Source organism: Panthera uncia, chromosome B1 (assembly GCF_023721935.1).
Source record: "Panthera uncia isolate 11264 chromosome B1, Puncia_PCG_1.0, whole genome shotgun sequence".
Lineage (NCBI taxonomy): Eukaryota > Metazoa > Chordata > Mammalia > Carnivora > Felidae > Panthera > Panthera uncia.
In genome coordinates, this window is record NC_064811.1 from 125995470 (window position 1) to 126012385 (window position 16916).

A 16916-nucleotide genomic window follows, 5' to 3' on the forward strand; every position below is an offset into this window, starting at 1 on the left:
TGGCTATCAAAAAGAATGAAATCTTACCATTCGCAACTACGTGGATGGAACTAGAGGGTATTATTCTAAGCGAAATTAGTCAGTCAGAGAAAGACAAATATTATATAACCTCACTCATATGAGGACTTTAAGAGACAAAACAGATGAACATTAAGGGAAGGAAAGCAAAAATAATAAAAAACAGGGAGGGGGACAAAACATAAGAGACTCTTAAATATGGAGAACAAACAGAGGGTTACTGAGGGGTTGTGGGAGGGGGGATGGGCTAAATGGGTAAGGGGCATTAAGGAATCTACTCCTGAAATCATTGTTGTACTATATGCTAACTAACTTGGATGTAAATTTTAAAAATAAATTAAATAATAAAAAAAAGATGCTCATAGTTTAGTCAGAAGCCTATCGACAAGAGAAGAGCTTACACTTGTGTGTGTTTCTGTTTTTCTTAAAATTAGGACAGTCATAAACTTTTTTACCTTGTATTAGAAGTAATCTGGTGTATTGTTTCCTCTATTAGACTATAAACTTCTTCTAAGGCAATGCATGTATTGGAATGATGTTAAACCTTAAATTAAAAAAATAATTATGACAAATTTTTAAAATTATAGCAATTTTTAAAGTCTTGACATGTTCGGATTCCATGCCATAAAATATTTTAGGTGATATGTAAAGAACAAATCTTTTAAAAACAAATGACTCATCCAATTAGACCCTATTTAACAATGACTTTTAAAGAATGTAAAGAGAAAGTCGTTAAAAAAAAAAAAAGAATAGAAAACCCACACCCTCTTTAAAACCTGTCATCCTGGTTTCCAAAACTACATGCATTAGAGCTTCTACCTAAAAAGGTTGACACATCCCTTTGGACACTTCCTTAGACATTCAAGGAAAACCTGGCATAAACTTCTGTGACAGACATGAAACTGGCATGGAACACTACCTGGCAAGAGAAATTAGAACATGGGAGGTTTGATAGAGACCCAAGAAGTCACTTGATCATACTACAGAGGGAAAAATTCAAAGCAGATATTTCCTACATCACAGTTCATGGAGTCCTATCACCTATATGAATAAGAAACAAACATCAAATAAAAAACCCTCCATCCAAAGATGAAAGAATACTCAAGGACAAAAGAGGGGGAAAAGTTTCTCATAACATACTAGTTTATCACCTACCTGGAAAAATCTGCTTTATGGTGTTTGTTTTTTACTAAATATATACTAAAATATATACTAAATATATACAAGTATTCCAATACAAAATATTCCAATATGAAAAGAAATATTCTCAACAAAACATATAGTCTATTTTTGTCTTCCCTTGGTTTTATTATTACAAAAGGACAGAAAATAGTGGGATGTACAAAGTGGCAATGATATCACCTCCCACATTTGCTGCTGCAAACTCAGAGGCATACCTGGTAACACTCTCAATGTCAGAGTTATGGAGAAGAGCTCTTAATTCTAACATTTCTGGTTATAATTTTTAGTTCTCTATTTGATTTGTTCATACATTAAGGAAGTAAAAAGAGTACCTTTTTAAAAAAATTTTTGTTTTATGTTTATTTATTTTTGAGAGCAAGAGAGGCAGAGCATGAGCAGGGGAGGGGCAGAGATAGAGGGAGACACAGAATCCGAAGCAGGCTCCAGGCTCTGAGCTGTCAGCACAGAGCCCGATGTGGAGCTCGAACTTACGAATTGTGAATTCATGACTTGAGCTGGTCAGGACACTTAACTGACTGAGCCACCCAGGTGCCCCTAGAGCACTTTAAAAGTAGCCTCAGATTTATTATATATATAATTTTAATTTTAGGTTTTATAAAGGATACAGGACAGAATAGGAAGGATGGAAAGAGGAAAAGTAGAATTAGATTCCATATACAACCTGATTAATCTATCACTGTAGGGGTGCCTGGGTGGCTCAGTCGGTTAAACGTCCGACTTCAACTCAGGTCACGATCTCGCACTCTGTGAGTTCGAGCCCCACGTCGGGCTCTGCACTGATGGCTCAGAGCCTGGAGCCTGCTTCTGATTCTGTGTCTCCTTCTCTTTCTGCCCCTCCCCCGTTCATGCTCTGTCTCTCTCTGCCTCAAAAATAAATAAACGTTAAAAAAAATTTTTTAAAAATCTATCACTGTAAAAGTGGGGGCATTAGGGGCGCCTGGGTGGCTCAGTTGGGCGTCCGACTTCAGTTCAGGTCATGATCTCGCAGTCTGTGCATTCGAGCCCCACATCGGACTCTGTGCTGACAGTTCAGAGCCTGGAGCCTGTTTCAGATTCTGTGTCTCCCTCTCTCTCTGACCCTCCCCCGTTCATGGTCTGTTTCCCTCTGTCTCAAAAATAAATAAACGTAAACAAAAAAAATTTTTTGGGGGGGATTAATTATTTACTGGAGGTCCTATTAATACAAACCAGTATTTTTGGCTTTTGTTTTGACATCACTCCTAACTCATTTTCAATTATTCAGCATTGAAACCTGAAGACCTAACTGCATAGCACAGGTGTCTGGTATTTCTGGATGATGTAGCAATCAAAATCAGCACCAAGGTGCCTGGGTGGCTCAGTCGGTTAAGCGTCTGACTTCGGCTCAGGTCACGATCTCGCGGTCCGTGAGTTCGAGCCCCGCGTCCGGCTCTGTGCTGACAGCTCAGAACCTGGAGCCTATTTCAGATTCTGTGTCTCCCTCTCTCTCTGACCCTCCCCCGTTCATGCTCTGTCTCTCTCTGTCTCAAAAATAAATAAACGTTAAAAAAAAAAAATTAAAAAAAAAAATCAGCACCAAAACTCAAAAGTTCCAGAAGTAGCTGATTATTTGGAGATGGGCTAGCAACAAAATATGTTACAGAGGGGTGTGTGCATGCATATGAATATTTGGGAAGATGTCTTAACCTGAGCATTTCAATGAGACCATATTCATCTTAATTAACCAGTATAATATTCTCTTGTAAAAAATAAAGCCTTACTATTAATAAAAACATGAAAAATCAGTGGGTTTACTAGGAGGCAGCAGGGAAATAAAGGTGAGAAACATGATTTTGTGTTTCTTCATTCTTTATAGGATTGAAACAGCACTGCCTCAGGGGCTGGTAGTGTGCTGTCTTTCATTACAAAAACAAATACACATTTTGAGCATCTGAAACTGATCAAAATATTAATTAAGTGATGCTTCCAAAAAGAAAGAAATTAGGTCAGGGACTCCTTGGTGGTCCAGTTGATCAAGCGTCCAACTCTTGATGTCGGCTCAGGTCATGATCTCACAGTTATTGGAATCGAGTCCCTCGTCTGGCTCTGTGCTGACAGTGTAGAGCATGCTTAGCATTTCAATCTCCCCTTCTCTCTGTCCCTCCCGGATGCACACATGGACTCTCTCTCTCTCTCTCTCTCTCTCTCTCTCTCTCTCTCAAAATAAATAAATAAACATTAAAAAAAATAAACTGAAAGAAAGGTCAGTTTGAAATTCTGCTTTAAAATCTAAAAAAGGTATTACTTTTAAAATGTTAGCTCCAGGGGCGCCTGGGTGGCTCAGTTGGTTAAGCGGCCGACTTCGGCTCAGGTCATGATCTCACGGTCCGTGAGTTCGAGCCCCGCGTCGGGCTCTGTGCTGACAGCTCAGAGCCTGGAGCCTGTTTCAGATTCTGTGTCTCCCTCTCTCTCTCTCTGACCCTCCACCGTTCATGCTCTGTCTCTCTCTGTCTCAAAAATAAATAAACGTTAAAAAAAAATTAAAAAAAAAAAATAAAATAAAATGTTAGCTCCATTTTTTATTTGAAATACTGAGGCAGATAGTTTTAAAAAGCTAGGTTTAAATATTATTAATAAACATAATTATTTATGTTTTCACAGGACACTACAAGATTTTTCTACACTAATAATTTTTTTTAAATATCTTTTAAAGGAGGCTGCCATAGTCACTCATTTCTTACCTTCGTAATTTCTCGATCAAGAGGATTACATTGGCTAAGCCCTTCCTTTTGCCCTTTGTAAAATGCATTACTTTTTTTTTGAGAGAGAGAGAGAACCAGCAGGTAAGGAGCAGAGAAAGGGGGATAGAGGATTCAAAGTGGGCTCTGCGCTGACAGCAGAGAGCCTGAGGCAGGGCTCAAACCCACAAACCATGAGATCATGACCTGAGCTAAAGTCAGATAGATGCCGAAGTGACTGAGCCACCCAGGCACCTCATGCATTACATTTCTATCTTTTTCACCAAATCTTAGTAATATCTAAAGCAGAATAGACTTAATCAATGGTGGAGGAAATAACAATGAAGCAAAAAGCACACAAAACAGCAAAACCTAATCAATGTAATTCCATGTATTAAAGGCCTTAAAAGGGCCTTTATTTTACTAATAAAAACAAATAATTTTTGAAGTTTTTATTTAAATTCCAGTTAGTTAATATACAGTGTTATGTTAGTTTGAGGCGTAGAATATAGTGATTCACACTTCCATACAACACCAGTTACTCATCAGAACAAGTGCAGTCCTTAATCTCTATCACCTATTTCACCCATTCTCCACCCACTTCCCTTCTGGTAGCCATCAGTTTGTTCTCTATAGTTAAGAGGCTGTTTCTTAATTTGCCTCTCTTTGTTTTTTTTCCTCTTTGATAGTTTGTTTTGTTTCTTAAATTCTACATATGAATGAAATCATATGCTATTTGCCTCTCTATGACTGACTTACTGCACTTAGTGGAATACTCTTTAGCTCTATCCATTTAATTGCAAATGGAAAGATTTCATTTTTTTAATGGCCGAGTAATATTCCATTCCATATATATACACCACATCTTCTTTTTGTTTTCTCAGATCTAGGGTTAGTATTAGGGCTAGGGCTAGAGTTAAGATTAGGGTTAGGATAAGACAAGGGTGAGGGTATGTGCTTTGTATTTTGCAGTTCAGAGAAGACTCCAGAGAGTTAGGGTTAGGGTTAGGGGTGAGCGGTTAGGGCTATAGGCAGGGTTAGGGTTATGGTTTGTGCTTGGTATCCTGCAGTTCAGGGACCCTTCAGACTTTGGGGTAAGAATAGACATGGCAGTAATCTATGAAGCTGAAGAAGGCAGGAGATTTGGGGCTCTAAAACCTCTTAAAAATTTTTTTTAATGTTTGTTTATTTTTGAAAGGGAGAGACAGAGGCGTGAACAGGGGAGGGGTAGAGACAGAGGGAGACACAGAATCTGAAACCAGCTCCAGGCTGTGAGCTGTCAGCCCAGAGCCCGACTCAGGGCTCAAAAAACTCTTTATTTCTTTTTTATTTATTTATTTATTTTTTTTTTCAAAAAACTCTTTAAATAAGGGCGCCTAGGTTGCTCAGTCGGTTGAATGTCCGACTTTGGCTCAGGTCATGATCTTGTGGTTCGTGAGTCCCAGCCCTGTGTCAGGTTCTGTGCTGACAACTCAGAGCCTGGAGCCTGCTTCAGATTCTTTCTTTCTTCCCCTTCACCACTTGCCGGTGTCTCTCTCAAAAATAAACAAACATTAAAAAAAAATTTCTTTAACCCCTTAAATAGAAACAAATTTTTAAAAATTCATTTAACTGAGTCCTTCAAAAACAGTTATTAAAGAATTTCTGTTAAAGCCAAAAGCTGTGACCAATAATGTAAAACAGAACACAGAAGCAGATGAGTTCATTCTAACAACACATGGATTTGTTCTCCTCTGGGAATTGGAACAGAAACTTCAACAGTGGGTAGGCATGAAAGCCTTTACTGCAAATATTCAACAATTTCTCCATTATATAAGGAGTGCAAACAGTGTGCACATCAGTTAGTATCTATTTTTTGCAAAGCCACTGAAATCCTTTACCACTGGATAGCAATGATAGATTTATTAGCTAAAGGACTTTATTAAAGTCATTTAAAATTATGACTCTCCATAGTTTATAAAATCACCCAACAGGTACAGTGATAGACAGGTGTAGACTAGGGCACAGAAAAGCAGAGTTTGGATTCATATCATGTATTTGAGGATACTTTCACTTAAGGGTATGACTTCATTAAGACTGTAGGCGCTGAGTCCACATGCCCTCAAACAAGTAGTTCTTTATTTATAGGATGCAAAAAAGATTCACAGACAGTAAAATCTACCTCCTATAAGCATCAGAAGGAGGCAGAAGGGAGGGAAGCAAGAACATACAGAAGAGGATGTAGGTCAGAACAGCAGGTATAGGGTCCAAATGAAAAAGGGATGGAGTACTATTGTGGATGAGTAAAACAAGGTCTCTAAACACTCTCCAGGTAAAGACTCTGCCTGAGTAATAATGAAGCGCATACTGGCACCACACTTTGAAATAAACGACCTGCTAAACAGGAGATTTATGCTGCCCCTCTCCCCATTCATTCTCTCCTCTTCGTTCACACTGGAGAGGCATTTTATTCAACTGTTCTCCCCAATTCCCTCTTACGACTATGAAATGACTTTGCAGTCTGTGGCAAAGCCACAGAGCATGACCAACTGATACTAGAATTTACTTCCATAAAGTAGATAAATGGGTCCCCAAACCAAATATTTAGTATGAACCCATTATTTTAAAAAAAGATTTAAAAATACCTTATTTTTAAAATCTTACTTAAAAGACCATATATATGTGCATATATACACATACAAGTATATACTATATATATCAATACATATATTTTTATATTTATATAAGAAAAATGAGAACATATCTACCCAGTGGTGTGCTGGAGCCAGCTCAAACAAATTTTCAGAAATTTTGCAGGCCAGTTGTTAGACATAGCCATTATTAAAAATTACAGGGGTGCCTCGGTGGCTCAGTTGGTTGGGTGTCTGACTTTTGATTTCAGCTCAGGTCATCTCATGGTTTGTGAGATCAAGCCCCACGTTGGGCACTGACAGCATGGAGCCTGCTTGGGATTCTTTCTCCCTCTCTCCCTGGCCCTTTCCCACTTGCATGTGTGCTGTGTCTCTCTCTTTCTCCCTAAAAATAATTAAATAAACTTTAAAAAATGTATAAACTGGGGCACCAGCCTGGCTCGGTTGGCAAAGCAGACGACTCAGTTGCAAGTTCAAGCCCCATGATGGCTGTAGAGATTACTTTAAAAAAAATTACTAAACTAAAAAAAAATTACTAAAGATTACTTTAAAAAACCCTTAGAAATATTATATAAACTTATGATTAATAAATCACATAAAAACAAAGGTAATAAATACTTAAAGCTTATTTCCTAGTTATTTTACCACATGTTACTATTATTTATGCTTGAGATTATTTATGCCTATTATGTCTGTATGGTGAAAACACTATATAGAGATGTGATTCCCCAGAGTCCTAGAGCAAATAGTAACTGGCACATAACTTCAAAACAAAAGGAAAGCTATATATTTCACAAATCTCTAGTGCTCCTGCATAAAATAAAAAAACAAGGAGTTAATAACCAAATTAAGTGAACATAAACATTTAGAATTTAAAAATCATTCATGTAACTATTATTTTCTTTGTGTATCCTGTGTTCCAGGGGTTCTCCTAGGTGCTGGGGAACAAGAGTAAAAAAGATGAGTCCCTGCATTCTGAGAGCTTCCAGTTAAGTGGAGAAGACAGGAAAGTAAACAGGCAATTTGTTTTTAAGTGTAAAATTTTAATACAAATTAGGAAACGTGGAAAGATACCCAAGGATATCTGGAATCTTTAAAACATATTATCACAGATCTAGAACTAATCACGAACATCAATGCAAATGAAATACAACTGACAGAGAGTAAAATATAATCAAATTTAAACAAATAATAAAATAGATTCTCAGTGGCAAGACTGCACAGATATGAATAGTAACATTTACCTGCTTGCAGCACCCAAAGCCAGAGTCACTCCTCAAACGCCTAGCTAGTCTGGTGTTGGCATTTTTAGAACTGGCTTGGCATGATGTTCCAGTCCTAAATCAAACTTCTGGTGGCACTCAAGATCATCCTGCTTACACCTATGACTAATGGCTGTCCCCTTAAGAATGTCAATAAGATATGCAAGTTGTTTCTGGGCAATGGCCCTTCCTGTTATAAGAATTCCCAATAATGGAAATCAACCGAAATGAATGTGTATATGGATAGGTGGATGGGCAGGTAGGCAGGTGGACAGACAGACAGGCAGATGAATAAGATGGATAAACTTTTTTCATAACAGCCTTCTTTCAAAAGAGAAGATACATATTTTAGTAACTTGTACTCTCTGTACTCCCACCTATCTATCTAGGTAGCAAATATTCATCTTATTTTGTTAATGGAGTGTGAGAGAGATGAACACCCTTCTAAACAATTGAAGCTGGTGTAATAAAGGTACACATTTTGCTTCCAAACAAATACCCTGTTAAAAGTGGGGCTACAATTTTCCTAGGAGAGATATACAGCTCTTTCAGGCTGAGTTGAATCCAGTCAGATGATAGTTGGGATTTTTTGTGGAATTTGGAAAGAAGAAGAAAGAGAAGATGGAGATAAGAGTAGAGGAAATGTAGCTTTTGGTGGTAGGGTTAGAATCTAAGACATGATTCCAATCTCTACTCCAAATTCATTCTCATTCCCACAAGCCACAACCCTGACACCAAGGGTCTAAGAAAGACTGGGTGGAATTCCCATGAAAGGACAGTCAACAACAGCAGCAACTGTTCCCCCATCATCACCACCAGCAATGTGGAACAAGTCAGCTGATGTGGAACAATCCTGGCCCAAGTGGGGTAACAGGTCTACCAGATGATTTCAGCAGCCTGAGAAGACAAGTGTGTGAAGATAACCAACACACAAATACAAATCAGTAAAGTTTTCTCTAGCTCACAAGTAGCCTCAAAAAGGAATACATTTCAAAAAAAAAAAAAAAAAAAGGAATACATTTCAGAGTTCATCAGATTTGTAGATGTTTCTAGTTCTCCTCTCAAATCAGGAAATATTGATTCATCATCTGTTCTGTATCAAACCTGGAGACACGAAGATGAACAACCACTTCAAGGTGGGGACCTGGACTTAGAAACATATCACTATAAACTATAATACTAGATGATCTGTGCCCCGGCAAGAATTATGCTAAAGTAATTAGGAAGGAATCTTCAGTTTGTTCATTTTATCTCTGTGATATCAAAATGTTTCAAATAGTAACTTTGGTCCCAATTTAAAAGTTTAACAGAAAGATTGTACTATACTCCCTTTTAATTCTAACATTTCATAAGAGTTTGTTTTCAAGTTGAGACTTTCTATAGGAACAATGACCTTTCTCTTACTGAAGTAATTCAGGCTTGATTATTTTATCTTATACTATCTGATGAAGCAAAACGAAAGCTGGTCGCTTTGCAAATATTGAATTGCTGCAACTTATTTTGTCATGCTAATTTTGTTTTTTGCAAGAGGGTCTTTTTTAAATTGTAAAATCTTGTAATAGTTTTAGATTTACGGAAATGTTGAATTTCCTTATACCCCTATTGTTCACATCTTAAATCAATATGTTACGTTTGTCACAATTATGTATGTGTTTTTATTTATTTATTTTTTGATGATTAGATCATCCCTTTATTTATTTATTTTTTTTTAAATATGGAACGCTTCACGAATTTGCATGTCATCCTTGTGCAGGGGCCATGCTAATCTTCTCTGTATCGTTCCAATTTTAGTATATGTGCTGCCGAAGTGAGCACTATGTATCTATTTTTAAACATTCTGGTCTTGTAAACTCTACTTTTCCATGTTTTATTTGTAACAGATTATAGAAGGTACTAGAAAAGATCCCCCATAGGAATTGGTGGAACATTGAACTATAAACACTGAGTAACAGCATTATTCTCCAGAACAATAAAAACACTGTCAAAACCCAAATATTTCTTCTCAAGGTGAAGTCATGTCCAAACTGAGGTAAGGTCAAGCAGGCCTATTCATGGAGCTGACCACTTTGACTATCTCCATATAAAGACAGAATATTTGGGGTGGTGTTTTACAAAAAAACAGAATTTACTAGTAAAAGGAAGAAAAATTCAGGAGACAAGAAGACTGCTATCCTTAATTGAGTTTAAAGTAAATCAGGATGGGGTGAAATTTCTGTAGACTTATTTTACACAGTTCCAATTCCTTTGATTTAGCATAAACTACTTCAGTGCCTAGCAAAGTGCTTATCACACACAACTATTTGTTGAATATAAGTGAATCCCACTTTCAAGTAAGTCATTGTACAGAAACCCCAATACATCTGTTTTGCATCAAATTTGCATTCATCAGTATTTCATGGAGATGTTATTTAAGTCACAATTCTTCCAACATCAGACCTAACAGAAATCCAAGTTGTGGTTTCCCCTCAGGCTTAAGCAGAACAAATCTATGGGAGATCTGAAGGCTATATTCTCAGCAATTACTATTTAAAAATCATAAAGGGTAGTATTTTATTTAAATACTGAGATCAAGGGGCACCGTGGTGGCTCAATAGGTTGAGCATCCAACTCTTGATTTAGGGCCAGGTCATGAACTAAGGGTTGAGGGATCAAGTCCTGCATCGGGCTCCACACTGAGCACGGATCCTGCTTAAGATTCTCTCTCTCTCTCTCTCTCTCTCTCTCTCTGTCTGTCTCTCTGTCTCTCAATAAAATAAAATAAGGGGCGCCTGGGTGGCTCAGTTGGTTGAGCGTCTGATATCAGGTCAGGTCATGGTCTCATGGTTTGTGGGTTCAAGCCCCTTGTCAGTCTCTGTGCTGACAGCTAGAGCCTAGATCCTGCTTCAGATTCTGTGTCTCCCTCTTTTTTTGCCTCTCCCCTGCTTGTGCTCTGTCTCTCTCAAAAACAAACAAACATTAAAAAAAATTTTTTTAATGAATAGCATAAAACAAAACACTGAGATCAAGTCTCTTTATGTGAGTAGAGGGCCAAAGAGAAGAGGGAAGAGGTGACCTACCCTTGTACAGAAAGCATCCGTTACATTGAGGCTACAAGTAAATTTGTGAAGAATGAAGGGCTCAGGACCAAGGATCCATTTGATAGGGGTCAGACACAGTGAGTGAGTGAACTGTGTGAAGAGTTTGGAGGTCTGAGGCATGTTCGGTCTCAGCCCTGCCACTACTCACTTGTGAGCATAATCACATCACTTGATGCCAGTCTCCACATCTATATTATTGGGTTGAATGATCTCTATTTTACTCACTACCCTAAAATTTCTTAAATATCAAACAAAAAACTCCAAGATCCCAATTCAAATTCTACTTAATAAGAATCAATCACTTAATCCAACTGTAGTAAGATGAGCTGGACTTGATAACAGATCCACTCTGATAGTAACAACAGCCAACCTGAATGAGCACTGTTCTAATACCTCACATCTTTCAACTCACTTGATCCACATATCCAAGGCTAAAAGAAGGTACTATTATATCACAAATTTACTGATGGAAAAAAGGTTTATGTAATTTAAATGACCAAGGTCTCACAACTTGTGAGTGATGAAGCCAAGATTTGATTTGAATTCGGACAGTCTGGCTCCAGAGCCTGAGTTCTTAGCTACTATGCTTCACTGTCTCACAAAAAGGTCACCTACAGGCACATGTTGAAATACAACACACAAAAACACTTACGTAAGAATTGTGAATTAGTTACCAAGGACCCTTGAAAACCTGCTTTTTTTCATTGAATATCCCATGGCTGGAAGATTAAATCAGAAGCAATAGTAGGGGAAGGGGGAAGGTATCTTGAATTCAAAAGTATTAGAAAATGATTTAAGACTTTCATCACTCCTGGGATTTATTAATATATAATATATCAAGGAGTATATGCAAATAAATTCCTGGGCCTGGATGTATTTTGTGTTGTTTTAGGAGATCCCATAGTAAAGAATTTTTTTTGTTTTTGTTCTTCCTTTTGCGGGAACAAGACAAAAACAATAGAGGCTTCTATTCACTAAGGCACAGATCTGGTGTCACTGTTCATAAGACTAGCAATACATTTCCCTCTTCACATAATATATTATATGGGATTTGGTTTATACATAAATACTCTAAAGTTCTACTCTGCTCTGTTTTTTAAATATATTCATGGTACCCAAACCTATGTGGAAATAAATCCTAGAATCAAGGCTATAGTCCCAAAGCCAATGTATGTTAACTATGTAGTTTTCATTTCTTTTTTTTTTTTTTTTAAAGTTTATTTATTTTAAGAGAGTGCAAGTGAGGAAGGGGCAGAGGGAGAGAGGGAGAAAGAGAGAGAGAATCCTAAGTGGGCTCCACACTGACCATGTGATGCAGGGCTCAAGCTTACAAACCGTGAGATCATGACCTAAGCTGAAATCAAGAGTCAGATACTTAACCAACTGAGCCCCCTAGGCCCCCCTGTAATTTTACCTTCTAAGTTACAATACTGTTAAGATTTTTTTCTAAATTTTTAAAAGTTTATGTTTAATTTCAAAGACAAAGCAAGCAGGGTAGGGGCAGAGAAAGAGAAGGGAGAGAGAGAACCCAAGCTGGCTTCACACTGTCAGCACAGAGCCCAATGCGGGGCTTGAATTCACGAACCGTGAGATCATGACCTGAGCCAAAACCGAGAATCGGATGCTTAACCAATTGAGCCACCCTCATTTTTTTACTAATGGTATTATGTTATCTTGTGAGGTTAAAAGCAACTGAACTCCTTTAAACTCAAATAAGAGGTTTTAATTATGAGGACATAAGGTTACCTTGGGAATTCCCACAAATAGGAAGTAGAGCTGGACTTCACACAACACTGGAAACAAGGCAGCTTCTTGCACAAGCTCTCATTTTTCCTTTACTTTCTCTCAAGACCACACCACCTCTGCTTCACTCTTCAAATCTCCTGGTAGAGTTGGACACGTCACCATACATTCCAGTATTCATCAGTACGTATGTCCCACCAAGCCCAAATCTAAGTTATTTTCAAGGTCCAGAAATCCTGTCTCTCACCTCTGTCTCTGGTTTAAAATTTCAAGAGAAACAACTTGATTATCACAGCATATAGGTCAGAAGTCTATCAGCTATGGCCAAATGGAGCAAGGCCATGTGGAAACATGGTCACAGGTGTCTATCCTTGATCTGGGAGGCAGTTCTCAGAGAGGCAGGCAAGGGCACCCTGCACTGCAACCACAGAAGACTTAGTAGTACTGCATTATCACCCTACTGTGTTAAGAGCAGATACCAGACAGATCAGATGTCAGTTTACGTTCCTGTGTAGAATCCTGCCATGACCAGGCACCCTGGCTCTAGGAGAAAGAATCCTTTAGGATCATGAATAATGCAACTGCACAGTTACTTACGACAAAACAGACCAAACATGTCAAACAGATCAGAAAGAACTTCTGGGTTATGCTATACACTTGAAGAGTGCTGAACTTGAAAAGCAGAAAACACAATGAACCTCATATCCAAGTGGGCTTCTTCTGCTTAACTGAGGTCCAAACCAACTGTGATGGCCAGTTTTATGTGTCAGCTAGACTAGGCTATACAGTCCCCAGCTATTCGAACACTAATTTACATGCTGCTGTGTAGGTATTGTGTACGATGTGGTTAAAGCTCATCATCAGGTAACTTTAAGTATGGGAAATTACCCTAGATAATCTGAGTGGGCCTGATTCAGCTGAGACACCTTAAGAGCAAAACTAAGGCTTCTCTGAAGAAAAACTCCTGCCTGAGGATAGCAACTTCAGTCTATGTACCTCAAGTTCCAGCCTGCCCTTCGGGGTGATCTACTCTATGGATTTCTGACTTGCCTAGCCAGCCTCCACAATCACACAAGTCAATTATCTGCAACAAATCTCTTAATATACATCTCCTATTGGTTCTGTTTCTTTGATTGAATGCTAACTGATATAGCAACCAAATAATCATTATAATAACCCTAGAAAACAGGTATTATTATTAGGCTCATGAATAGATGAGGAAACTAATGTACATGAAAATAAGAAACTGCCCAAGGGAACCCAGCTACTAGATGGGGAAGCTGGATTCCAATTCAGGCAGGACTGATGTTTGAACCCAAACACATTATCTTCTATTCCACAGTCTTTCTGAACGATTCTGCCAGCATGAGTGAGCAGAGCCTAAAGAGCTAAAAAAAGTATTTTTAAAAATTCATTTTGAATTACCCTAAAGAGTTCCCCAAACTTGAGCCCAGACAGTCCCAATTTCAAATACAGGCTCAAGGGACACACGCTGATGTTGATGCCTCAAATCCAGGTAATCTGAGTCCTGAATACCCTTGGATGGGTCTCTGAAACCCTCTGGGTAAGAGGATCTCCAGAGGCTGTGAATTTGTACGACACTCCTTTGGAAAGCATTGTTTTGGGCCTAAAATAAAGCTTACCAAAAAAAAATGGGTCATGGCTAACAAATCTGGGTATCCTAACATAAAAATGAGTTAAATTGAAAGAAACAAAATTCTTATTCGTTATTTTTTTTTTTTTCTGATTCATCACAACAATGCATGGCAAGAGAAGATCTTCAACACTGGTGAGAATGCAACCTATTACTGAGGCAATTCATTAGTATATATAAAAATCTTAAAATGTTTTTTTGATCCATTTATTTTTGATCTACTAACTCCACTGCTAAAAATTTATCACAAGAAAGGGGTTAATCAGTGATGGTCTATAAAAATGCAGGTTTAATAATCTTATCACAGTACTGTTAATAATAGTAAAAAATTAGAAATAAATGAAATGTCTGAAAAGGACATGTCTATCTGATGGAATATCACTAAAAAGTATATCCTAGGAAAAATTTTATAAACTACTGTATTGTGAAAAACACTATGTACAGTATTATCCCAATTATATATTTAAAAAAAACACATATGCACAGAAAAAAGACTGAACCACCAGTATACTAAGTTATAATTCAGTGGCTGGACTATGAGTAATTTTAATTTTTTTCTTTCTTAAGATAAACTTTCTTTTTTTTTTTTTAATAAAATTCCTAATTTATTCTTTTTTATTTTTTATTTTTTTTAACGTTTATTTATTTTTAAGACAGAGAGAGACAGAGCATGAACGGGGGAGGCCCAGAGAGAGGGAGACACAGAATCTGAAACAGGCTCCAGGCTCTGAGGTGTCAGTACAGAGCCCGACGTGGGGCTCGAACTCATGGACCGTGAGATCATGACCTGAGCCGAAGTTGGCCATTTAACTGACTGAGCCACCCAGGAGCCCCAAGATAAACTTTCTATAATAAAAATGCATTACTTTGTAGTCCAAGTTTTAATCGTAATTTATAAGCTTAGTGAAAGGGGAAAATGTTCATGTTATAATGTTAAAAATAATTTTAAACAGTATATTCATAAGCCCCTATGTTAAAATTATAGTATCTGTTTAAAAAGATATACCAGGGGCGCCTGGGTGGCGCAGTCGGTTAAGCGTCCGACTTCAGCCAGGTCACGATCTCACGGTCCGTGAGTTCGAGCCCCGCGTCAGGCTCTGGGCTGATGGCTCGGAGCCTGGAGCCTGTTTCCGATTCTGTGTCTCCCTCTCTCTCTGCCCCTCCCCCGTTCATGCTATGTCTCTCTCTGTCCCAAAAATAAATTAAAAAACGTTGAAAAAGGGGCGCCTGGGTGGCGCAGTCGGTTAAGCGTCCGACTTCAGCCAGGTCACGATCTCACGGTCCGTGAGTTCGAGCCCCGCGTCGGGCTCTGGGCTGATGGCTCAGAGCCTGGAGCCTGTTTCCGATTCTGTGTGTCTCCCTCTCTCTCTGTCCCTCCCCCGTTCATGCTCTGTCTCTCTCTGTCCCAAAAAAAAATAAACGTTGAAAAAAAAAAAAAAAAAAAAAACGTTGAAAAAAAAATTAAAAAAAAAAATAAATAAAAAAATAAAAAGATATACCAAAATGTGATAGTGATTAATTATAAAGAGATGGAATTATGGATGATTTTTTTCTTTTATATGCTTATTTTTCCCCAAATTTAAAAAAAAAAAATTTTTTTTTAAACGCTTATTTATTATTGAGAGAGACAGACAGACCATGAGCAGGGGAGGGGCAGAGAGAGGGAGACACAGAATCTGAAACAGACTCCAGGCTCTGAGCTGTCAGCACAGAGCCCAACAACGGGCTCAAACTCACAAACCGCGAGATCATGACCTGAGCAGAAGTTGGACGCTTAACCGACTGAGCCACCCAGGGGCCCCTTTCCCCAAGTTTTCTATCATGAACATATTCTGCTTTGTTTTTTAATTTTATTAAATTTTTTTTAATATTTATTTTTGAGAAAGAGAGAGAGAGCACACAAGTGGTGGAGGGGCAGAGAGAGAGGGAAATAGAGAATCCGAAGCAGGATCTATGGTGACAGCAGAGAGTCAAAAGCAGGGCTCAAACTCATGAACTGTGAGATAATAACCTGAGCTGAAGTCAGATGCTTAACTGACCAAGCCACCCAGGCGCCCAAGAACATATTCCACTTTAAAATCAGAACAAATATTTGTAACTTCATTAAAAAAAAAAAAAAAAAAAAGCAATGGAGTTAAAGATAGGAATTAACCATATGGAAAAATTCTGAAGAATGGAGTTCAGCTGATAAAGATTTTTTCTACTTGGAAATTAAGAGTCTGTAACCAGGGGCACCTGGGTGGCTCAGATGGTTAAGTGTCCAACACTTGGTTTCAGCTCAGGTAGTGATCTCACAGTTTGTGGGACTGAGCCCCATGTTGAGCTGTGTGCTGACAACAGCAGCACAGGGCGTGCCTGGGATTCTCTCTGTGGCCCTCACCTATGCTCTCATGAGTGCACGCTCTTTTCTGTCAAAATAAATAAACCTGGAGGGAAAAAAAAAAAAAAGAATCTGTAACCAAAGAGAAACTACTGGGCAATAGATGGGGATAAACTTTAAGTCCTGCTTGTCATCCCAAGGTAGCATCCCTGGACTGACTGCCTGGAACAAGGCAGTGTACCAGAGACAGTATTATCTGCAGGAAACCAGTTTACAATTGAGGGGATGTTTGTATTTTAGACACAATGTTACT

The 16916-nt window shown here is 38.2% G+C and overlaps 1 protein-coding gene and 1 non-coding gene across 3 annotated transcripts in view; both read right to left on the minus strand.

Annotated features, from left to right (window-relative positions):
• SH3D19 (SH3 domain containing 19) overlaps nt 1-16916 on the minus strand; it is a 185824-nt gene that overhangs the window by 69244 nt on the left and 99664 nt on the right. The gene's annotated exons all lie outside the window — the stretch shown is intronic.
• On the minus strand, nt 9518-9624 carry LOC125924048 (U6 spliceosomal RNA). Its single transcript, XR_007458235.1, has one exon. It is a non-coding gene; the product is annotated as a U6 spliceosomal RNA (small nuclear RNA).